At 38.6% G+C, this 24,311-nt stretch overlaps 11 non-coding genes across 11 annotated transcripts; all 11 read right to left on the bottom strand.

The window, feature by feature from the left end:
• Nucleotides 1-1,762: 1,762 nt before the first annotated feature.
• trnam-cau (transfer RNA methionine (anticodon CAU)) lies at nucleotides 1,763-1,835 on the bottom strand. The gene has a single exon. It is a non-coding gene; the product is annotated as a tRNA-Met (tRNA).
• Nucleotides 1,836-2,790: 955 nt separating this feature from the next.
• trnam-cau (transfer RNA methionine (anticodon CAU)) lies at nucleotides 2,791-2,863 on the bottom strand. Its single transcript has one exon. It is a non-coding gene; the product is annotated as a tRNA-Met (tRNA).
• Nucleotides 2,864-6,151: 3,288 nt separating this feature from the next.
• On the bottom strand, nucleotides 6,152-6,224 carry trnam-cau (transfer RNA methionine (anticodon CAU)). Its single transcript has one exon. It is a non-coding gene; the product is annotated as a tRNA-Met (tRNA).
• A 1,439-nt stretch (nucleotides 6,225-7,663) lies between these two features.
• trnat-cgu (transfer RNA threonine (anticodon CGU)) lies at nucleotides 7,664-7,736 on the bottom strand. The gene has a single exon. It is a non-coding gene; the product is annotated as a tRNA-Thr (tRNA).
• A 1,305-nt stretch (nucleotides 7,737-9,041) lies between these two features.
• Nucleotides 9,042-9,114, bottom strand: trnam-cau (transfer RNA methionine (anticodon CAU)). The gene has a single exon. It is a non-coding gene; the product is annotated as a tRNA-Met (tRNA).
• A 266-nt stretch (nucleotides 9,115-9,380) lies between these two features.
• Nucleotides 9,381-9,453, bottom strand: trnam-cau (transfer RNA methionine (anticodon CAU)). Its single transcript has one exon. It is a non-coding gene; the product is annotated as a tRNA-Met (tRNA).
• An 846-nt stretch (nucleotides 9,454-10,299) lies between these two features.
• On the bottom strand, nucleotides 10,300-10,372 carry trnam-cau (transfer RNA methionine (anticodon CAU)). The gene has a single exon. It is a non-coding gene; the product is annotated as a tRNA-Met (tRNA).
• Nucleotides 10,373-14,872: 4,500 nt separating this feature from the next.
• On the bottom strand, nucleotides 14,873-14,945 carry trnam-cau (transfer RNA methionine (anticodon CAU)). The gene has a single exon. It is a non-coding gene; the product is annotated as a tRNA-Met (tRNA).
• Nucleotides 14,946-16,483: 1,538 nt separating this feature from the next.
• Nucleotides 16,484-16,556, bottom strand: trnal-caa (transfer RNA leucine (anticodon CAA)). Its single transcript has one exon. It is a non-coding gene; the product is annotated as a tRNA-Leu (tRNA).
• A 4,154-nt stretch (nucleotides 16,557-20,710) lies between these two features.
• On the bottom strand, nucleotides 20,711-20,783 carry trnam-cau (transfer RNA methionine (anticodon CAU)). Its single transcript has one exon. It is a non-coding gene; the product is annotated as a tRNA-Met (tRNA).
• Nucleotides 20,784-23,020: 2,237 nt separating this feature from the next.
• Nucleotides 23,021-23,093, bottom strand: trnal-caa (transfer RNA leucine (anticodon CAA)). The gene has a single exon. It is a non-coding gene; the product is annotated as a tRNA-Leu (tRNA).
• Nucleotides 23,094-24,311: the final 1,218 nt, after the last annotated feature.

The following is a 24,311-nucleotide window of genomic DNA, read 5'->3' as shown; positions in this document are numbered from 1 at the left end:
CTTTCAGATTTTGACAGTGACGTTGTAAGCACCGTGCCAAAATGTATGGTCTGAAAGTCCACATCACCTGAGAAAAAAAATATGATTTCATTCTAAAGTAAAAAATATAGATATCGACCTTAAGATGTGGTATCCACTGTGACAAAAGTATGTATTGTCTGAAAGTCCAAAACAACTGAGAATTAATTTTCACTTCATCTTCGGACAACACTGTCTTTTTAAAACCTTTGCTGCCCTGTGTGAGGATCGAACTCATGACCTTCAGATTATGAGACTGATGCGCTACCTACTGGGCTAACGAAGCACATTTAATCGACAAATCGAAAGAAAAAAATATCAATACCGACCTTCACTTTTTGACAGTGACGTTGTAAGCACCGTGCCAAAATGTATGGTCTGAAAAACCACAACACCTGAGAAAAAAACAATGATTTCATTCTAAAGTAAAACAATTTGATATCGACCTTAAGATGTGGTTTCCACCGTGACGAAAGTATGTATTGTCTGAAAGTCCAAAACCACTGAGAATTAATTTTCACCTTCAGACAACACTGTCTTTTTATAAGCTTTGCTGCCCCGTGTGAGGATCGAACTCACGACCTCCAGATTATGAGACTGACGCGCTGCCTGCTGCACCAACGAGGCACATTAAATCTTTAAATGTAAGAAAAAATATCGATACCGACCTTCACTTTTTGACAGTGACGTTGTAAGCACCGTGCCAAAATGTATGGTCTGAAAGTCCACAACACCTAAGAAAAAAACAATGATTTCATTCTAAAGTAAAAAATATAGATATCGATACCGACCTTCAGATTTTGACAGTGACGTTGTAAGCACCGTGCCAAAATGTATGGTCTGAAAGTCCACAACACCTAAGAAAAAAACAATGATTTCATTCTAAATTAAAAAATATAAATATCGATACCGACCTTCAGATTTTGACAGTGACGTTGTAAGCACCGTGACAAAAGTATGTATCGTCTGAACGTCAAATACCACTGAGAATTAATTTTCACTTAATCTTCAGAAAACACTGTCTTTAAAAAGCTTGGCTGCCCCGTGTGAGGATCGAACTCACGACCTTCAGATTATGAGACTGACGCAGTGCCTGCTGCGCCAACGAGGCACTTTCAAACAATAAGCGTAAAGAAAAAATATCGATAACGACCTTCAGATTTTGACAGTGACGTTGTAAGCACCGTGCCAAAATGTATGGTCTGAAAGTCCACAACACCTGAGAAAAAAACTATGATTTCATTCGAAAGTAAGAAATATAGATATCGACCTTAAGATGTGGTATCCACCGAAACAAAAGCATGTATTGTCTGAAAGTCCAAAACATCTGAGAATTAATTGTCACTTATTCTTCAGACAACACTTTCTTTTTAAAATCTTTGCTGCCCCGTGTGAGGATCTAACTCACGACCTTCAGATTATGAGACTGACGCGCTGCCTGCTGCACCAACCAGGCACATTAAAGCGTTAAGTGTAAGAAAAAATATCGATACCGACCTTCAGATTTTGACAGTGACGTTGTAAGCACCGTGCCAAAATGTATGGTCTGAAAGTCCACAACACCTAAGAAAAAAACAATGATTTCATTCTATAGTAAAAAATATAGATATCGATACCGACCTTCAGATTTTACAGTGACGTTGTAAGCACCGTGACAAAAGTATGTATCGTCTGAACGTCCAATACCACTGAGAATTCATTTTCACTTCATCTTCAGAAAACACTGTCTTTTTAAGAGCTTTGTTGCCCCGTGTGAGGATCGAACTCACGACCTTCAGATTATGAGACTGACGCGCTGCCTGCTGCGCCAACGAGGCACTTCTAAATAGTAAGCGTAAAGAAATAATATCGATAACGACCTTCAGATTTTGACAGTGACGTTGTAAGCACCGTGCCAAAATGTATGGTCTGAAAGTCCACATCACCTGAGAAAAAAACTATGATTTCATTCTAAAGTAAAAAATATAGATATCGACCTTAAGATGTGGTATCCACTGTGACAAAAGTATGTATTGTCTGAAAGTCCAAAACAACTGAGAATTAATTTTCACTTCATCTTCGGACAACACTGTCTTTTTAAAAGCTTTGCTGCCCCGTGTGAGGATCGAACTCAAGACCTTCAGATTATGAGACTGACGCGCTACCTACTGCGCTAACGAAGCACATTTAATTGACAAATCGAAAGAAAAAAATATCGATACCGACCTTCACTTTTTGACAGTGACGTTGTAAGCACCGTGCCAAAATGTATGGTCTGAAAAACCACAACACCTGAGAAAAAAACAATGATTTCATTCTAAAGTAAAACAATTTGATATCGACCTTAAGATGTGGTTTCCACCGTGACAAAAGTATGTATTGTCTGAAAGTCCAAAACCACTGAGAATTAATTTTCACCATCAGACAACAGTCTTTTTATAAGCTTTGCTGACCCGTGTGAGGATCGAACACAAGACTTTCAGATTATGAGACTGACGCAGTGCCTGCTGCACCAACGAGGAACATCAAATCATTGAGTGTAAGAAAAAATATCTATACCGACCTTCAGATTTTGACAGTGACGTTGTAAGCACCGTGCCAAAATGTATGGTCTGAAAAACCACAACACCTGAGAAAAAAACTATGATTTCATTCTAAAGTAAAACAATTTGATATCGACCTTAAGATGTGGTTTCCACCGTGACAAAAGTATGTATTGTCTGAAAGTCCAAAACAACTGAGAATTAATTTTCACTTCATCTTCAGACAACACTGTCTTTTTAAATGCTTTGCTGCTCTGTGTGAGGATCGAACTCACGACCTTCAGATTATGAGACTGATGCGCTACCTACTGCGCTAACGAAGCACATTTAATCGACAAATCGAAAGAAAAAAATATCAATACCGACCTTCACTTTTTGACAGTGACGTTGTAAGCACCGTGCCAAAATGTATGGTCTGAAAAACCACAACACCTGAGAAAAAAACTATGATTTCATTCTAAAGTAAAACAATTTGATATCAACCTTAAGATGTGGTTTCCACCGTGACAAAAGTATGTATTGTCTGAAAGTCCAAAACGACTGAGAATTTATTTTCACCTTCAGACAACAGTCTTTTTATAAGCTTTGCTGCCCCGTGTGAGGATCGAACTCACGACCTCCAGATTATGAGACTGACACGCTGCCTGCAGCACCAACGAGGCACATTAAATCTTTAAATGTAAGAAAAAATATCGATACCGACCTTCACTTTTTGACAGTGACGTTGTAAGCACCGTGCCAAAATGTATGGTCTGAAAGTCCACAACACCTAAGAAAAAAACAATGATTTCATTCTAAAGTAAAAAATATAGATATCGATACCGACCTTCAGATTTTGACAGTGACGTTGTAAGCACCGTGCCAAAATGTATGGTCTGAAAGTCAACAACACCTAAGAAAAAAACTATGATTTCATTCTAAAGTAAAAAATATAGATATCGACCTTAAGATGTGGTATCCACCGTGACAAAAGTATGTATTGTCTGAAAGTCCAAAACATCTGAGAATTAATTGTCACTTATTCTTCAGACAACACTTTCTTTTTAAAATCTTTGCTGCCCCGTGTGAGGATCTAACTCACGACCTTCAGATTATGAGACTGCAGCGCTACCTACTGCGTTAACGAAGCACATTTAATCAACAAATCGAAAGAAAAAATTATCGATACCGACCTTCACTTTTTGACAGTGACGTTGTAAGCACCGTGCCAAAATGTATGGTCTGAAAAACCACAACACCTGAGAAAAAAACAATGATTTCATTCTAAAGTAAAAAATATAGATATCGATACCGAACTTCAGATTTTACAGTGACGTTGTAAGCACCGTGACAAAAGTATGTATCGTCTGAACGTCCAATAACACTGAGAATTAATTTTCACTTCATCTTCAGAAAACACTGTCTTTTTAAAAGCTTTGCTGCCCCGTGTGAGGATCGAACTCATGACCTTCAGATTATGAGACTGACGCGCTGCCTGCTGCACCAACGAGGCACATTAAAGCATTAAGTGTAAGAAAAAATATCGATACCGACCTTCAGATTTTGACAGTGACGTTGTAACCACCGTGCCAAAATGTATGGTCTGAAAGTCCACAACACCTAAGAAAAAAACAATGATTTCATTCTAAAGTAAAAAATATAGATATCGATATAGACCTTCAGATTTTGACAGTGACGTTGTAAGCACCGTGCCAAAATGTATGGTCTGAAAGTCCACAACACCTGAGAAAAAAACGATGATTTAATTCTAAAGTAAAAAATATAGATATCGACCTTAAGATGTGGTATCCACCGTGACAAAAGTATGTATTGTCTGAAAGTCCAAAACATCTGAGAATTAATTGTCACTTCATCTTCAGACAACACTGTCTTTTTAAAGGCTTTGCTGACCCGTGTGAGGATCAAACTCACGACCTTCAGATTATGAGACTGACACGCTACCTACTGCGCTAACGAAACACATTTAATCAACAAATCAAAAGAAAAAATTATCGATACCGACCTTCACTTTTTGACAGTGACGTTGTAAGCACCGTGCCAAAATGTATGGTCTGAAAGTCCACAACACCTAAGAAAAAAACAATGATTTCATTCTAAAGTAAAAAATATAGATATCGATACCGACCTTCAGATTTTGACAGTGACGTTGTAAGCACCGTGACAAAAGTATGTATCGTCTGAACGTCCAATACCACTGAGAATTAATTTTCACTTCATCTTCAGAAAAAACTGTTTTTTTAAAAGCTTTGCTGCCCCGTGTGAGGATCGAACTCACGACCTTCAGATTATGAGACTGACGCGCTGCCTGCTGCACCAATGAGGCAAATTAAATCATTTAGTGTAAGAAAAAAATATCGATACCGACCTTCAGATTTTGACAGTGACGTTGTAAGCACCGTGCCAAAATGTATGGTCTGAAAAACCACAACACCTGAGAAAAAAACAATGATTTCATTCTAAAGTAAAACAATTTGATATCGACCTTAAGATGTGGTTTCCACCGTGACAAAAGTATGTATTGTCTGAAAGTCCAAAACCACTGAGAATTAATTTTCACCATCAGACAACAGTCTTTTTATAAGCTTTGCTGCCCCTTGTGAGGATCGAACTCACGACCTTCAGATTATGAGACTGACGCGCTGCCTGCTGCACCAACGAGGCACATTAAATCATTTAGTGTAAGAAAAAAATATCGATACCGACCTTCAGATTTTGACAGTGACGTTGTAAGCACCGTGCCAAAATGTATGGTCTGAAAAACCACAACACCTGAGAAAAAAACAATGATTTCATTCTAAAGTAAAACAATTTGATATCGACCTTAAGATGTGGTTTCCACCGTGACAAAAGTATGTATTGTCTGAAAGTCCAAAACCACTGAGAATTAATTTTCACCTTCAGACAACACTGTCTTTTTATAAGCTTTGCTGCCCCGTGTGAGGATCAAACTCACGACCTTCAGATTATGAGACTGACGCGCTGCCTGCCGCGCCAACGAGGCACTTTTAAACATTCATCGTAAAGAAAAAATATTGATACCGACCTTCACTTTTTGACAGTGACGTTGTAAGCACCGTGCCAAAATGTATGGTCTGAAAAACCACAACACCTGAGAAAAAAACTATGATTTCATTCTAAAGTAAAACAATTTGATATCGACCTTAAGATGTGGTTTCCACCATGACAAAAGTATGTTTTGTCTGAAAGTCCAAAACCACTGAGAATTAATTTTCACCATCAGACAACAGTCTTTTTATAAGCTTTGCTGCCCCTTGTGAGGATCGAACTCACGACCTTCAGATTATGAGACTGACGCGCTGCCTGCTGCACCAACGAGGTAAATTAAATCATTTAGTGTAAGAAAAAAATATCGATACCGACCTTCAGATTTTGACAGTGACGTTGTAAGCACCGTGCCAAAATGTATGGTCTGAAAAACCACAACACCTGAGAAAAAAACTATGATTTCATTCTAAAGTAAAACAATTTGATATGGACCTTAAGATGTGGTTTCCACCGTGACAAAAGCATGTATTGTCTGGAAGTCCAAAACGACTGAGAATTAATTTTCACTTCATCTTCAGACAACACTTTCTTATTAAAAGCTTTGCTGCCCCGTGTGAGGATCGAACTCACGACCTTCAGATTATGAGACTGACGGGCTACCTACTGCGCTAACGAGGCACATTTAATCAACAAATCGAAAGAAAAAAATATCAATACCGACCTTCACTTTTTGACAGTGATGTTGTAAGCACCGTGCCAAAATGTGTGGTCTGGAAAACCACAACACCTGAGAAAAAAACTATGATTTCATTCTAAAGTAAAACAATTTGATATCGAGCTTAAGATGTGGTTTCCACCGTGACAAAAGTATGTATTGTCTGAAAGTCCAAAACGACTGAGAATTTATTTTCACCTTCAGACAACAGTCTTTTTATAAGCTTTGCTGCCCCGTGTGAGGATCGAACTGACGACCTCCAGATTATGAGACTGACGCGCTGCCTGCTGCACCAACGAGGCACATTAAATCTTTAAATGTAAGAAAAAATATCGATAACGACCTTCACTTTTTGACAGTGACGTTGTAAGCACCGTGCCAAAATGTATGGTCTGAAAGTCCACAACACCTAAGAAAAAAACAATGATTTCATTCTAAAGTAAAAAATATAGATATCGATACCGACCTTCAGATTTTGACAGTGACGTTGTAAGCACCGTGCCAAAATGTATGGTCTGAAAGTCCACAACACCTAAGAAAAAAACAATGATTTCATTCTAAATTAAAAAATATAGATATCGATACCGACCTTCAGATTTTGACAGTGACGTTGTAAGCATCGTGACAAAAGTATGTATCGTCGGAACGTCAAATACCAATGAGAATTAATTTTCACTTAATCTTCAGAAAACACTGTCTTTAAAAAGCTTGGCTGCCCCGTGTGAGGATCGAACTCACGACGTTCAGATTATGAGACTGACGCAGTGCCTGCTGCGCCAACGAGGCACTTTCAAACAATAAGCGTAAAGAAAAAATATCGATAACGACCTTCAGATTTTGACAGTGACGTTGTAAGCACCGTGCCAAAATGTATGGTCTGAAAGTCCACAACACCTGAGAAAAAAACTATGATTTCATTCGAAAGTAAGAAATATAGATATCGACCTTAAGATGTGGTATCCACCGAAACAAAAGTATGTATTGTCTGAAAGTCCAAAACATCTGAGAATTAATTGTCACTTATTCTTCAGACAACACTTTCTTTTTAAAATCTTTGCTGCCCCGTGTGAGGATCTAACTCACGACCTTCAGATTATGAGACTGACGCGCTGCCTGCTGCACCAACCAGGCACATTAAAGCGTTAAGTGTAATAAAAAATATCGATACCGACCTTCAGATTTTGACAGTGACGTTGTAAGCACCGTGCCAAAATGTATGGTCTGAAAGTCCACAACACCTGAGAAAAAAACAATGATTTCATTCTAAAGTAAAAAATATAGATATCGACCTTAAGATTTGGTATCCACTGTGACAAAAGTATGTATTGTCTGAAAGTCCAAAACCACTGAGAATTCATTTTCACTTCATCTTCAGACAACACTGTCTTTTTAAAAGCTTTGCGGCCCCGTGTGAGGATCGAACTCACGACCTTCAGATTACGAGACTGACGGGCTACCTACTGCGCTAACGAGGCACATTTAATCAACAAATCGAAAGAAAAAAATATCTATACCGACCTTCACTTTTTGACAGTGATGTTGTAAGCACCGTGCCAAAATGTGTGGTCTGGAAAACCACAACACCTGAGAAAAAAACAATGATTTCATTCTAAAGTAAAACAATTTGATATCGAGCTTAAGATGTGGTTTCCACCGTGACAAAAGTATGTATAGTCTGAAAGTCCAAAACAACTGAGAATTAATTTTCACCTTCGGACAACAGTCTAAGTTTGCTGCCCCGTGTGAGGATCGAACTCACGAACTCCAGATTATGAGACTGACGCGCTGCCCGCTGCACCAACGAGGCACATTAAATCATTAAGTGTAAGAAAAAATATCGATACCGACCTTCAGATTTTGACAGTGACGTTGTAAGCACCGTGCCAAAATGTATGGTCTGAAAAACCACAACACCTGAGAAAAAAACTATGATTTCATTCTAAAGTAAAACAATTTGATATCGACCTTAAGATGTGGTTTCCACCGTGACAAAAGTATGTATTGTCTGAAAGTCCAAAACCACTGAGAATTAATTTTCACCTTCAGACAACACTGTCTTTTTATAAGCTTTGCTGCCCCGTGTGAGGATCGAACTCACGACCTTCAGATTATGAGACTGACGCGCGCCTGCAGCACCAACGAGGCACATTAAATCATTAAATGTAAGAAAAAATATCGATACCGACCTTCAGATTTTGACAGTGACGTTGTAAGCACCGTGCCAAAATGTATGGTCTGAAAGTCCACAACACCTAAGAAATAAACAATGATTTCATTCTAAAGTAAAAAATATAGATATCGATACCGACCTTCAGATTTTGACAGTGACGTTGTAAGCACCGTGACAAAAGTATGTATCGTCTGAACGTCCAATACCACTGAGAATTAATTGTCACTTATTCTTCAGAAAACACTGTTTTTTTAAAAGCTTTGCTGCGCCGTGTGAGGATCGAACTCACGACCTTCAGATTATGAGACAGACGCCCTGCCTGCTGCGCCAACGAGGCACTTTTAAACATTAAGCGTAAAGAAAAAATATCGATAACGACCTTCACTTTTTGACAGTGACGTTGTAAGCACCGTGCCAAAATGTATGGTCTGAAAGTCCACAACACCTGAGAAAAAAAACAATGATTTCATTCTAAAGTAAAAAATATAGATATCGACCTTAAGATTTGGTATCCACTGTGACAAAAGTATGTATTGTCTGAAAGTCCAAAACCACTGAGAATTCATTTTCACTTCATCTTCAGACAACACTGTCTTTTTAAAAGGTTTGCTGCCCCGTGTGAGGATCGAACTCACGACCTTCAGATTATGAGACTGACGGGCTACCTACTGCGCTAACGAGGCACATTTAATAAACAAATCGAAAGAAAAAAATATCGATACCGACCTTCACTTTTTGACAGTGATGTTGTAAGCACCGTGCCAAAATGTGTGGTCTGGAAAACCACAACACCTGAGAAAAAAACTATGATTTCATTCTAAAGTAAAACAATTTGATATCGAGCTTAAGATGTGCTTTCCACCGTGACAAAAGTATGTATTGTCTGAAAGTCCAAAACGACTGAGAATTTATTTTCACCTTCAGACAACAGTCTTTTTATAAGCTTTGCTGCCCCGTGTGAGGATCGAACTCACGACCTCCAGATTATGAGACTGACGCGCTGCCTGCTGCGCCAACGAGGCACTTCTAAATATTAAGCGTAAAGAAATAATATCGATAACGACCTTCAGATTTTGACAGTGACGTTGTAAGCACCGTGCCAAAATGTATGGTCTGAAAGTCCACATCACCTGAGAAAAAAACTATGATTTCATTCTAAAGTAAAAAATATAGATATCGACCTTAAGATGTGGTATCCACTGTGACAAAAGTATGTATTGTCTGAAAGTCCAAAACATCTGAGAATTAATTTTCACTTCATCTTCGGACAACACTGTCTTTTTAAAAGCATTGCTGCCCCGTGTGAGGATCGAACTCCCGACCTTCAGACTATGAGACTGACGCGCTACCTACTGCGCTAACGAAGCACATTTAATCGACAAATCGAAAGAAAAAAATATCGATACCGACATTCACTTTTTGACAGTGAAGTTGTAAGCACCGTGCCAAAAGGTATGGTCTGAAAAACCACAACACCTGAGAAAAAAACTATGATTTCATTCTAAAGTAAAACAATTTGATATCGACCTTAAGATGTGGTTTCCACCGTGACAAAAGTATGTATTGTCTGAAAGTCCAAAACCACTGAGAATTAATCTTCACACAACACTGTCTTTTTATAAGCTTTGCTGCCCCGTTTGAGGATCGAACTCACGACCTTCAGATTATGAGACTGACGCGCTGCCTGCTGCGCCAACGAGGACTTCTAAACATTAAGCGTAAAGAAAAAATATCGATAACGACCTTCAGATTTTGACAGTGACGTTGTAAGCACCGTGATAAAAGTAAGAATCGTCTGAACGTCCAATACCACTGAGAATTAATTCTCACTTCATCTTCAGAAAACACTGTCTTTTTAAAAGCTTTGCTGCCCCGTGTGAGGATCGAACTCACGACATTCAGATTATGAGACTGACGCGCTGCCTGCTGCGCCAACGAGGCACTTTTAAACATTGAGCGTAAAGAAAAAATATCGATAACGACCTTCAGATTTTGACAGTGACGTTGTAAGCACCGTGCCAAAATGTATGGTCTGAAAGTCCACATCACCTGAGAAAAAAACAATGATTTCATTCTAAAGTAAAAAATATAGATATCGACCTTAAGATGTGGTATCCACTGTGACAAAAGTATGTATTGTCTGGAAGTCCAAAACCATTGAGAATTAATTTTCACTTCATCTTCAGACAACACTTTCTTATTAAAAGCTTTGCTGCCCCGTGTGAGGATCGAACTCACAACCTTCAGATTATGAGACTGACGCGCTACGTACTGCGCTAACGAGGCACATTTAATCAACAAATCGAAAGAAAAAAATTATCAATACCGACATTAACTTTTTGACAGTGACGTTGTAAGCACCGTGCCAAAATGTATGGTCTGAAAAACCACAACACCTGAGAAAAAAACTATGATTTCATTCTAAAGTAAAACAATTTGATATCGACCTTAAGATGTGGTTTCCACCGTGACAAAAGTATGTATTGTCTGAAAGTCCAAAACCACTGAGAATTAATCTTCACACAACACTGTCTTTTGATAAGCTTTGCTGCCCCGTTTGAGGATCGAACTCACGACCTTCAGATTATGAGACTGACGCGTTGCCTGCTGCGCCAACGAGGACTTCTAAACATTAAGCGTAAAGAAAAAATATCGATAACGACCTTCAGATTTTGACAGTGACGTTGTAAGCACCGTGCCAAAATGTATGGTCTGAAAGTCCACATCACCTGAGAAAAAAACAATAATTTCATTCTAAAGTAAAAAATATAGATATCGACCTTAAGATGTGGTATCCACCGTGACAAAAGTATGTATTGTCTGAAAGTCCAAAACCAGTGAGAATTAATTTTCACTTCATCTTCAGAAAACACTGTCTTTTTAAAAGCTTTGCTGCCCCGTGTGAGGATCGAACCCACGATCGTCAGATTACGATACTGACGCGCTACCTACTGCGCTAACTAGGCACAGTTCATCAACACATCGAAAGAAAAAATTATCGATAACGACCTTCACTTTTTGACAGTGACGTTGTAAGCACAGTGCCAAAATATATGGTCTGAAAAACCACAACACATGAGAAAAAAACAATGATTTCATTCTAAAGTAAAACAATTTGATATCGACCTTAAGATGTGGTTTCCACCGTGACAAAAGTATGTATTGTCTGAAAGTCCAAAACCACTGAGAATTAATTTTCACCATCAGACAACAGTCTTTTTATAAGCTTTGCTGCCCCTTGTGAGGATGGAACTCACGACCTTGAGATTATGAGACTGACGCACTGCCTGCTGCACCACCGAGGCAAAGTAATTCATTTAGTGTAAGAAAAAATATCGATACCGACCTTCAGATTTTGACAGTGACGTTGTAAGCACCGTGTCAAAATGTATGGTCTGAAAAACCACAACACCTGAGAAAAAAATTATGATTTCATTCTAAAGTAAAACAATTTGATATCGAACTTAAGATGTGGTTTCCACCGTGACAAAAGTATGTATTGTCTGAAAGTCCAAAAGCACTGAGAATTAATTTTCACCATCAGACAACAGTCTTTTTACAAGCTTTGCTGACCCGTGTGAGGATCGAACACACGACTTTCAGATTATGAGACTGACGCACTGCCTGCTGCACAAACGAGGCACATCAAATCATTGAGTGTAAGAAAAAATATCTATACCGACCTTCAGATTTTGACAGTGACGTTGTAAGCACCGTGCCAAAATGTATGGTCTGAAAAACCACAACACCTGAGAAAAAAACTATGATTTCATTCTAAAGTAAAACAATTTGATATCGACCTTAAGATGTGGTTTCCACCGTGACAAAAGTATGTATTGTCTGAAAGTCCAAAACAACTGAGAATTTATTTTCACCTTCAGACAACAGTCTTTTTATAAGCTTTGCTGCCCCGTGTGAGGATCGACCTCACGACCTCCAGATTATGAGACTGACGCGCTGCCTGCTGCACCAACGAGGCACATTAAATCTTTAGATGTAAGAAAAAATATCGATACCGACCTTCACTTTTTGACAGTGACGTTGTAAGCACCGTGCCAAAATGTATGGTCTGAAAGTCCACAACACCTAAGAAAAAAAACAATGATTTCATTCTAAAGTAAAAAATATAGATATCGATACCGACCTTCAGAATTTGACAGTGACGTTGTAAGCACCGTGCCAAAATGTATGGTCTAAAAGTCCACAACACCTAAGAAAAAAACAATGATTTCATTCTAAATTAAAAAATATAGATATCGATACCGACCTTCAGATTTTGACAGTGACGTTGTAAGCACCGTGACAAAAGTATGTATCGTCTGAACGTCAAATACCACTGAGAATTAATTTTCACTTCATCTTCAGAAAACACTGTCTTTAGAAAGCTTTGCTGCCCCGTGTGAGGATCGAACTCACGACCTTCAGATTATGAGACTGACGCACTGCCTGCTGCGCCAACGAGGCACTTTCGAACAATAAGCGTAAAGAAAAAATATCGATAACGACCTTCAGATTTTGACAGAGACGATGTAAGCACCGTGCCAAAATGTATGGTCTGAAAGTCCACATCACCTGAGAAAAAAACAATAATTTCATTCTAAAGTAAAAAATATAGATATCGACCTTAAGATGTGGTATCCACCGTGACAAAAGTATGTATTGTCTGAAAGTCCAAAACCAGTGAGAATTAATTTTCACTTCATCTTCAGAAAACACTGTCTTTTTAAAAGCTTTGCTGCCCCGTGTGAGGATCGAACTCACGATCATCAGATTACGATACTGACGCGCTACCTACTGCGATAACTAGGCACAGTTCATCAACACATCGAAAGAAAAAATTATCGATAACGACCTTCACTTTTTGACAGTGACGTTGTAAGCACAGTGCCAAAATATATGGTCTGAAAAACCACAACACATGAGAAAAAAACAATGATTTCATTCTAAAGTAAAACAATTTGATATCGACCTTAAGATGTGGTTTCCACCGTGACAAAAGTATGTATTGTCTGAAAGTCCAAAACCACTGAGAATTAATTTTCACCATCAGACAACAGTCTTTTTATAAGCTTTGCTGCCCCTTGTGAGGATGGAACTCACGACCTTCAGATTATGAGACTGACGCGCTGCCTGCTGCACCAACGAGGCAAAGTAAATCATTTAGTGTAAGAAAAAATATCGATACCGACCTTCAGATTTTGACAGTGACGTTGTAAGCACCGTGTCAAAATGTATGGTCTGAAAAACCACAACACCTGTGAAAAAAATTATGATTTCATTCTAAAGTAAAACAATTTGATATCGACCTTAAGATGTGGTTTCCACCGTGACAAAAGTATGTATTGTCTGAAAGTCCAAAACATCTGAGAATTAATTTTCACTTCATCTTCAGAGAACACGTTCTTTTTAAAATCTTTGCTGCCAGGTGTGAGGATCGAACTCGCGACCTTCAGATTATGAGACTGAGGCACTACCTTCTGCGCTAACGAAGCACATTTAATCAACAAATCGAAAGAAAAAATTATCGATACCGACCTTCACTTTTTGACAGTGACGTTGTAAGCACCGTGCCAAAATGTATGGTCTGAAAAACCACAACACCTGAGAAAAAAACTATGATTTCATTCTAAAGTAAAACAATTTGATATCGACCTTAAGATGTGGTTTCCACCGTGACAAAAGTATGTATTGTCTGAAAGTCCAAAACCACTGAGAATTAATTTTCACCATCAGACAACAGTCTTTTTATAAGCTTTGCTGCCCCGTGTGAGTATCGAACTCACGACCTTCAAATTACGAGACTGACGCCCTGCCTGCTGCACCAACGAGGCACATTAAATCGGTAAGTGTAAGAAAAAATATCGATACCGACCTTCAGATTTTGACGCTGAGGTTGTAAGCACCGTGCCAAAATGTATGGTCTGAAAGTCCACAACACCTGAGAAAAAAACAATGATTTCATTCGAAAGTAAGAAATATAGATATCGACCTTAAGATGTGGTATCCACCGAAACAAAAGTATGTATTGTCTGAAAGTCCAAAACATCTGAGAATTAATTGTCACTTATTCTTCAGACAACACTTTCTTTTTAAAATCTTTGCTGCCCCGTGTGAGGATTTAACTCACGACCTTCAGATTATGAGACTGACGCGCTACCTAATGCGCTAACGAAGCACATTTAATCAACAAATCGAAAGAAAAAATTATCGATACCGACCTTCACTTTTTGACAGTGACGTTGTAAGCACCGTGCCAAAATGTATGGTCTGAAAAACCACAACACCTGAGAAAAAAACTATGATTTCATTCTAAAGTAAAACAATTTGATATCGACCTTAAGATGTGGTTTCCACCGTGACAAAAGTATGTATTGTCAGAAAGTCCAAAACTACAGAAAATTTATTTTCACCTTCAGACAACAGTCTTTTTATACGCTTTGCTGCCCCGTGTGAGGATCGAACTCACGACCTCCAGATTATGAGACTGACGCGCTGCCTACTGCGCCAACGAGGCACTTCTAAATATTAAGCGTAAAGAAATAATATCGATAACGACCTTCAGATTTTGACAGTGACGTTGTAAGCACCGTGCCAAAATGTATGGTCTGAAAGTCCACATCACCTGAGAAAAAAACTATGATTTCATTCTAAAGTAAAAAATATAGATATCGACCTTAAGATGTGGTATCCACTGTGACAAAAGTATGTATTGTCTGAAAGTCCAAAACAACTGAGAATTAATTTTCACTTCATCTTCGGACAACACTGTCTTTTTAAAAGCATTGCTGCCCCGTGTGAGGATCGAACTCCCGACCTTCAGACTATGAGACTGACGCGCTACCTACTGCGCTAACGAAGCACATTTAATCGACAAATCGAAAGAAAAAAATATCGATACCGACCTTCACTTTTTGACAGTGAAGTTGTAAGCACCGTGCCAAAAGGTATGGTCTGAAAAACCACAACACCTGAGAAAAAAACTATGATTTCATTCTAAAGTAAAACAATTTGATATCGACCTTAAGATGTGGTTTCCACCGTGACAAAAGTATGTATTGTCTGAAAGTCCAAAACCACTGAGAATTAATCTTCACACAACACTGTCTTTTTATAAGCTTTGCTGCCCCGTTTGAGGATCGAACTCACGACCTTCAGATTATGAGACTGACGCGCTGCCTGCTGCGCCAACGAGGACTTCTAAATATTAAGCGTAAAGAAAAAATATCGATAACGACCTTCAGATTTTGACAGTGACGTTGTAAGCACCGTGATAAAAGTATGTATCGTCTGAACGTCCAATACCACTGAGAATTAATTCTCACTTCATCTTCAGAAAACACTGTCTTTTTAAAAGCTTTGCTGCCCCGTGTGAGGATCGAACTCACGACATTCAGATTATGAGACTGACGCACTGCCTGCTGCGCCAACGAGGCACTTTTAAACATTGAGCGTAAAGAAAAAATATCGATAACGACCTTCAGATTTTGACAGTGACGTTGTAAGCACCGTGCCAAAATGTATGGTCTGAAAGTCCACATCACCTGAGAAAAAAACAATGATTTCATTCTAAAGTAAAAAATATAGATATCGACCTTAAGATGTCGTATCCACTGTGACAAAAGTATGTATTGTCTGGAAGTCCAAAACCATTGAGAATTAATTTTCACTTCATCTTCAGACAACACTTTCTTATTAAAAGCTTTGCTGCCCCGTGTGAGGATCGAACTCACAACCTTCAGATTATGAGACTGACGCGCTACGTACTGCGCTAACGAGGCACATTTAATCAACAAATCGAAAGAAAAAATTATCAATACCGACATTAACTTTTTGACAGTGACGTTGTAAGCACCGTGCCAAAATGTATGGTCTGAAAGTCCACAACACCTGAGAAAAAAAACAATGATTTCATTCTAAAGTAAAAAATATAGATATCGACCTTAAGATTTGGTATCCACTGTGACAAAAGTATGTATTGTGTGAAAGTCCAAAACCACTGAGAATTCATTTTCACTTCATCTTCAGACAACACTGTCTTTTTAAAAGGTTTGCTGCCCCGTGTGAGGATCGAACTCTCGACCTTCAGATTTTGAGACTGACGGGCTACCTACTGCGCTAACGAGGCACATTTAATCAACAAATCGAAAGACAAAAATATCGATACCGACCTTCACTTTTTGACAGTGATGTTGTAAGCACCGTGCCAAAATGTGTGGTCTGGAAAACCACAACACCTGAGAAAAAAACTATGATTTCATTCTAAAGTAAAACAATTTGATATCGACCTTAAGATGTGGTTTCCACCGTGACAAAAGTATGTATTGTCTGAAAGTCCAAAACCACTGAGAATTAATCTTCACACAACACTGTCTTTTTATAAGCTTTGCTGCCCCGTTTGAGGATCGAACTCACGACCTTCAGATTATGAGACTGACGCGCTGCCTGCTGCGCCAACGAGGACTTCTAAACATTAAGCGTAAAGAAAAAATATCGATAACGACCTTCAGATTTTGACAGTGACGTTGTAAGCACCGTGCCAAAATGTATGGTCTGAAAGTCCACATCACCTGAGAAAAAAACAATAATTTCATTCTAAAGTAAAAAATATAGATATCGACCTTAAGATGTGGTATCCACCGTGACAAAAGTATGTATTGTCTGAAAGTCCAAAACCAGTGAGAATTAATTTTCACTTCATCTTCAGAAAACACTGTCTTTTTAAAAGCTTTGCTGCCCCGTGTGAGGATCGAACCCACGATCGTCAGATTACGATACTGACGCGCTACCTACTGCGCTAACTAGGCACAGTTCATCAACACATCGAAAGAAAAAATTATCGATAACGACCTTCACTTTTTGACAGTGACGTTGTAAGCACAGTGCCAAAATATATGGTCTGAAAAACCACAACACATGAGAAAAAAACAATGATTTCATTCTAAAGTAAAACAATTTGATATCGACCTTAAGATGTGGTTTCCACCGTGACAAAAGTATGTATTGTCTGAAAGTCCAAAACCACTGAGAATTAATTTTCACCATCAGACAACAGTCTTTTTATAAGCTTTGCTGCCCCTTGTGAGGATGGAACTCACGACCTTGAGATTATGAGACTGACGCACTGCCTGCTGCACCACCGAGGCAAAGTAATTCATTTAGTGTAAGAAAAAATATCGATACCGACCTTCAGATTTTGACAGTGACGTTGTAAGCACCGTGTCAAAATGTATGGTCTGAAAAACCACAACACCTGAGAAAAAAATTATGATTTCATTCTAAAGTAAAACAATTTGATATCGAACTTAAGATGTGGTTTCCACCGTGACAAAAGTATGTATTGTCTGAAAGTCCAAAAGCACTGAGAATTAATTTTCACCATCAGACAACAGTCTTTTTATAAGCTTTGCTGACCCGTGTGAGGATCGAACACACGACTTTCAGATTATGAGACTGACGCACTGCCTGCTGCACAAACGAGGCACATCAAATCATTGAGTGTAAGAAAAAATATCTATAACGACCTTCAGATTTTGACAGTGACGTTGTAAGCACCGTGCCAAAATGTATGGTCTGAAAAACCACAACACCTGAGAAAAAAACTATGATTTCATTCTAAAGTAAAACAATTTGATATCGACCTTAAGATGTGGTTTCCACCGTGACAAAAGTATGTATTGTCTGAAAGTCCAAAACAACTGAGAATTTATTTTCACCTTCAGACAACAGTCTTTTTATAAGCTTTGCTGCCCCGTGTGAGGATCGACCTCACGACCTCCAGATTATGAGACTGACGCGCTGCCTGCTGCACCAACGAGGCACATTAAATCTTTAGATGTAAGAAAAAATATCGATACCGACCTTCACTTTTTGACAGTGACGTTGTAAGCACCGTGCCAAAATGTATGGTCTGAAAGTCCACAACACCTAAGAAAAAAAACAATGATTTCATTCTAAAGTAAAAAATATAGATATCGATACCGACCTTCAGAATTTGACAGTGACGTTGTAAGCACCGTGCCAAAATGTATGGTCTAAAAGTCCACAACACCTAAGAAAAAAACAATGATTTCATTCTAAATTAAAAAATATAGATATCGATACCGACCTTCAGATTTTGACAGTGACGTTGTAAGCACCGTGACAAAAGTATGTATCGTCTGAACGTCAAATACCACTGAGAATTAATTTTCACTTCATCTTCAGAAAACACTGTCTTTAGAAAGCTTTGCTGCCCCGTGTGAGGATCGAACTCACGACCTTCAGATTATGAGACTGACGCACTGCCTGCTGCGCCAACGAGGCACTTTCGAACAATAAGCGTAAAGAAAAAATATCGATAACGACCTTCAGATTTTGACAGAGACGATGTAAGCACCGTGCCAAAATGTATGGTCTGAAAGTCCACATCACCTGAGAAAAAAACAATAATTTCATTCTAAAGTAAAAAATATAGATATCGACCTTAAGATGTGGTATCCACCGTGACAAAAGTATGTATTGTCTGAAAGTCCAAAACCAGTGAGAATTAATTTTCACTTCATCTTCAGAAAACACTGTCTTTTTAAAAGCTTTGCTGCCCCGTGTGAGGATCGAACTCACGATCATCAGATTACGATACTGACGCGCTACCTACTGCGATAACTAGGCACAGTTCATCAACACATCGAAAGAAAAAATTATCGATAACGACCTTCACTTTTTGACAGTGACGTTGTAAGCACAGTGCCAAAATATATGGTCTGAAAAACCACAACACATGAGAAAAAAACAATGATTTCATTCTAAAGTAAAACAATTTGATATCGACCTTAAGATGTGGTTTCCACCGTGACAAAAGTATGTATTGTCTGAAAGTCCAAAACCACTGAGAATTAATTTTCACCATCAGACAACAGTCTTTTTATAAGCTTTGCTGCCCCTTGTGAGGATGGAACTCACGACCTTCAGATTATGAGACTGACGCGCTGCCTGCTGCACCAACGAGGCAAAGTAAATCATTTAGTGTAAGAAAAAATATCGATACCGACCTTCAGATTTTGACAGTGACGTTGTAAGCACCGTGTCAAAATGTATGGTCTGAAAAACCACAACACCTGAGAAAAAAATTATGATTTCATTCTAAAGTAAAACAATTTGATATCGACCTTAAGATGTGGTTTCCACCGTGACAAAAGTATGTATTGTCTGAAAGTCCAAAACATCTGAGAATTAATTTTCACTTCATCTTCAGAGAACACGTTCTTTTTAAAATCTTTGCTGCCAGGTGTGAGGATCGAACTCGCGACCTTCAGATTATGAGACTGAGGCACTACCTTCTGCGCTAACGAAGCACATTTAATCAACAAATCGAAAGAAAAAATTATCGATACCGACCTTCACTTTTTGACAGTGACGTTGTAAGCACCGTGCCAAAATGTATGGTCTGAAAAACCACAACACCTGAGAAAAAAACTATGATTTCATTCTAAAGTAAAACAATTTGATATCGACCTTAAGATGTGGTTTCCACCGTGACAAAAGTATGTATTGTCTGAAAGTCCAAAACCACTGAGAATTAATTTTCACCATCAGACAACAGTCTTTTTATAAGCTTTGCTGCCCCGTGTGAGTATCGAACTCACGACCTTCAAATTACGAGACTGACGCCCTGCCTGCTGCACCAACGAGGCACATTAAATCGGTAAGTGTAAGAAAAAATATCGATACCGACCTTCAGATTTTGACGCTGAGGTTGTAAGCACCGTGCCAAAATGTATGGTCTGAAAGTCCACAACACCTGAGAAAAAAACAATGATTTCATTCGAAAGTAAGAAATATAGATATCGACCTTAAGATGTGGTATCCACCGAAACAAAAGTATGTATTGTCTGAAAGTCCAAAACATCTGAGAATTAATTGTCACTTATTCTTCAGACAACACTTTCTTTTTAAAATCTTTGCTGCCCCGTGTGAGGATTTAACTCACGACCTTCAGATTATGAGACTGACGCGCTACCTAATGCGCTAACGAAGCACATTTAATCAACAAATCGAAAGAAAAAATTATCGATACCGACCTTCACTTTTTGACAGTGACGTTGTAAGCACCGTGCCAAAATGTATGGTCTGAAAAACCACAACACCTGAGAAAAAAACTATGATTTCATTCTAAAGTAAAACAATTTGATATCGACCTTAAGATGTGGTTTCCACCGTGACAAAAGTATGTATTGTCAGAAAGTCCAAAACTACAGAAAATTTATTTTCACCTTCAGACAACAGTCTTTTTATACGCTTTGCTGCCCCGTGTGAGGATCGAACTCACGACCTCCAGATTATGAGACTGACGCGCTGCCTACTGCGCCAACGAGGCACTTCTAAATATTAAGCGTAAAGAAATAATATCGATAACGACCTTCAGATTTTGACAGTGACGTTGTAAGCACCGTGCCAAAATGTATGGTCTGAAAGTCCACATCACCTGAGAAAAAAACTATGATTTCATTCTAAAGTAAAAAATATAGATATCGACCTTAAGATGTGGTATCCACTGTGACAAAAGTATGTATTGTCTGAAAGTCCAAAACAACTGAGAATTAATTTTCACTTCATCTTCGGACAACACTGTCTTTTTAAAAGCATTGCTGCCCCGTGTGAGGATCGAACTCCCGACCTTCAGACTATGAGACTGACGCGCTACCTACTGCGCTAACGAAGCACATTTAATCGACAAATCGAAAGAAAAAAATATCGATACCGACCTTCACTTTTTGACAGTGAAGTTGTAAGCACCGTGCCAAAAGGTATGGTCTGAAAAACCACAACACCTGAGAAAAAAACTATGATTTCATTCTAAAGTAAAACAATTTGATATCGACCTTAAGATGTGGTTTCCACCGTGACAAAAGTATGTATTGTCTGAAAGTCCAAAACCACTGAGAATTAATCTTCACACAACACTGTCTTTTTATAAGCTTTGCTGCCCCGTTTGAGGATCGAACTCACGACCTTCAGATTATGAGACTGACGCGCTGCCTGCTGCGCCAACGAGGACTTCTAAATATTAAGCGTAAAGAAAAAATATCGATAACGACCTTCAGATTTTGACAGTGACGTTGTAAGCACCGTGATAAAAGTATGTATCGTCTGAACGTCCAATACCACTGAGAATTAATTCTCACTTCATCTTCAGAAAACACTGTCTTTTTAAAAGCTTTGCTGCCCCGTGTGAGGATCGAACTCACGACATTCAGATTATGAGACTGACGCACTGCCTGCTGCGCCAACGAGGCACTTTTAAACATTGAGCGTAAAGAAAAAATATCGATAACGACCTTCAGATTTTGACAGTGACGTTGTAAGCACCGTGCCAAAATGTATGGTCTGAAAGTCCACATCACCTGAGAAAAAAACAATGATTTCATTCTAAAGTAAAAAATATAGATATCGACCTTAAGATGTCGTATCCACTGTGACAAAAGTATGTATTGTCTGGAAGTCCAAAACCATTGAGAATTAATTTTCACTTCATCTTCAGACAACACTTTCTTATTAAAAGCTTTGCTGCCCCGTGTGAGGATCGAACTCACAACCTTCAGATTATGAGACTGACGCGCTACGTACTGCGCTAACGAGGCACATTTAATCAACAAATCGAAAGAAAAAATTATCAATACCGACATTAACTTTTTGACAGTGACGTTGTAAGCACCGTGCCAAAATGTATGGTCTGAAAAACCACAACACCTGAGAAAAAAACTATGATTTCATTCTAAAGTAAAACAATTTGATATCGACCTTAAGATGTGGTTTCCACCGTGACAAAAGTATGTATTGTCTGAAAGTCCAAAACCACTGAGAATTAATTTTCACCTTCAGACAACACTGTCTTTTTATAAGCTTTGCTGCCCCGTGTGAGGATCGAACTCACGACCTTCAGACTATGAGACTGACGCGCGCCTGCAGCACCAACGAGGCACATTAAATCATTAAGTGTAAGAAAAAATATCGATACCGACCTTCAGATTTTGACAGTGACGTTGTAAGCACCGTGCCAAAATGTATGGTCTGAAAGTCCACAACACCTAAGAAATAAACAATGATTTCATTCTAAAGTAAAAAATATAGATATCGATACCGACCTTCAGATTTTGACAGTGACGTTGTAAGCACCGTGACAAAAGTATGTATCGTCTGAATTTCCAATACCACTGAGAATTAATTGTCACTTATTCTTCAGAAAACAGTTTTTTTAAAAGCTTTGCTGCGCCGTGTGAGGATCGAACTCACAACCTTCAGATTATGAGACAGACGCGCTGCCTGCTGCGCCAACGAGGCACTTTTAAACATTAAGCGTAAAGAAAAAATATCGATAACGACCTTCACTTTTTGACAGTGACGTTGTAAGCACCGTGCCAAAATGTATGGTCTGAAAGTCCACAACACCTGAGAAAAAAAACAATGATTTCATTCTAAAGTAAAAAATATAGATATCGACCTTAAGATTTGGTATCCACTGTGACAAAAGTATGTATTGTGTGAAAGTCCAAAACCACTGAGAATTCATTTTCACTTCATCTTCAGACAACACTGTCTTTTTAAAAGGTTTGCTGCCCCGTGTGAGGATCGAACTCTCGACCTTCAGATTTTGAGACTGACGGGCTACCTACTGCGCTAACGAGGCACATTTAATCAACAAATCGAAAGAAAAAAATATCGATACCGACCTTCACTTTTTGACAGTGATGTTGTAAGCACCGTGCCAAAATGTGTGGTCTGGAAAACCACAACACCTGAGAAAAAAACTATGATTTCATTCTAAAGTAAAACAATTTGATATCGACCTTAAGATGTGGTTTCCACCGTGACAAAAGTATGTATTGTCTGAAAGTCCAAAACCACTGAGAATTAATCTTCACACAACACTGTCTTTTTATAAGCTTTGCTGCCCCGTTTGAGGATCGAACTCACGACCTTCAGATTATGAGACTGACGCGCTGCCTGCTGCGCCAACGAGGACTTCTAAACATTAAGCGTAAAGAAAAAATATCGATAACGACCTTCAGATTTTGACAGTGACGTTGTAAGCACCGTGCCAAAATGTATGGTCTGAAAGTCCACATCACCTGAGAAAAAAACAATAATTTCATTCTAAAGTAAAAAATATAGATATCGACCTTAAGATGTGGTATCCACCGTGACAAAAGTATGTATTGTCTGAAAGTCCAAAACCAGTGAGAATTAATTTTCACTTCATCTTCAGAAAACACTGTCTTTTTAAAAGCTTTGCTACCCCGTGTGAGGATCGAACCCACGATCGTCAGATTACGATACTGACGCGCTACCTACTGCGCTAACTAGGCACAGTTCGTCAACACATCGAAAGAAAAAATTATCGATAACGACCTTCACTTTTTGACAGTGACGTTGTAAGCACAGTGCCAAAATATATGGTCTGAAAAACCACAACACATGAGAAAAAAACAATGATTTCATTCTAAAGTAAAACAATTTGATATCGACCTTAAGATGTGGTTTCCACCGTGACAAAAGTATGTATTGTCTGAAAGTCCAAAACCACTGAGAATTAATTTTCACCATCAGACAACAGTCTTTTTATAAGCTTTGCTGCCCCTTGTGAGGATGGAACTCACGACCTTCAGATTATGAGACTGACGCGCTGCCTGCTGCACCACAGAGGCAAAGTAAATCATTTAGTGTAAGAAAAAATATCGATACCGACCTTCAGATTTTGACAGTGACGTTGTAAGCACCGTGTCAAAATGTATGGTCTGAAAAACCACAACACCTGAGAAAAAAATTATGATTTCATTCTAAAGTAAAACAATTTGATATCGACCTTAAGATGTGGTTTCCACCGTGACAAAAGTATGTATTGTCT

Source organism: Salmo salar, chromosome 02, assembly GCF_965601325.2.
Source record: "Salmo salar chromosome 02, fSalSal1, whole genome shotgun sequence".
Lineage (NCBI taxonomy): Eukaryota > Metazoa > Chordata > Actinopteri > Salmoniformes > Salmonidae > Salmo > Salmo salar.
This window is presented reverse-complemented; position numbering and strand designations above follow the sequence as displayed.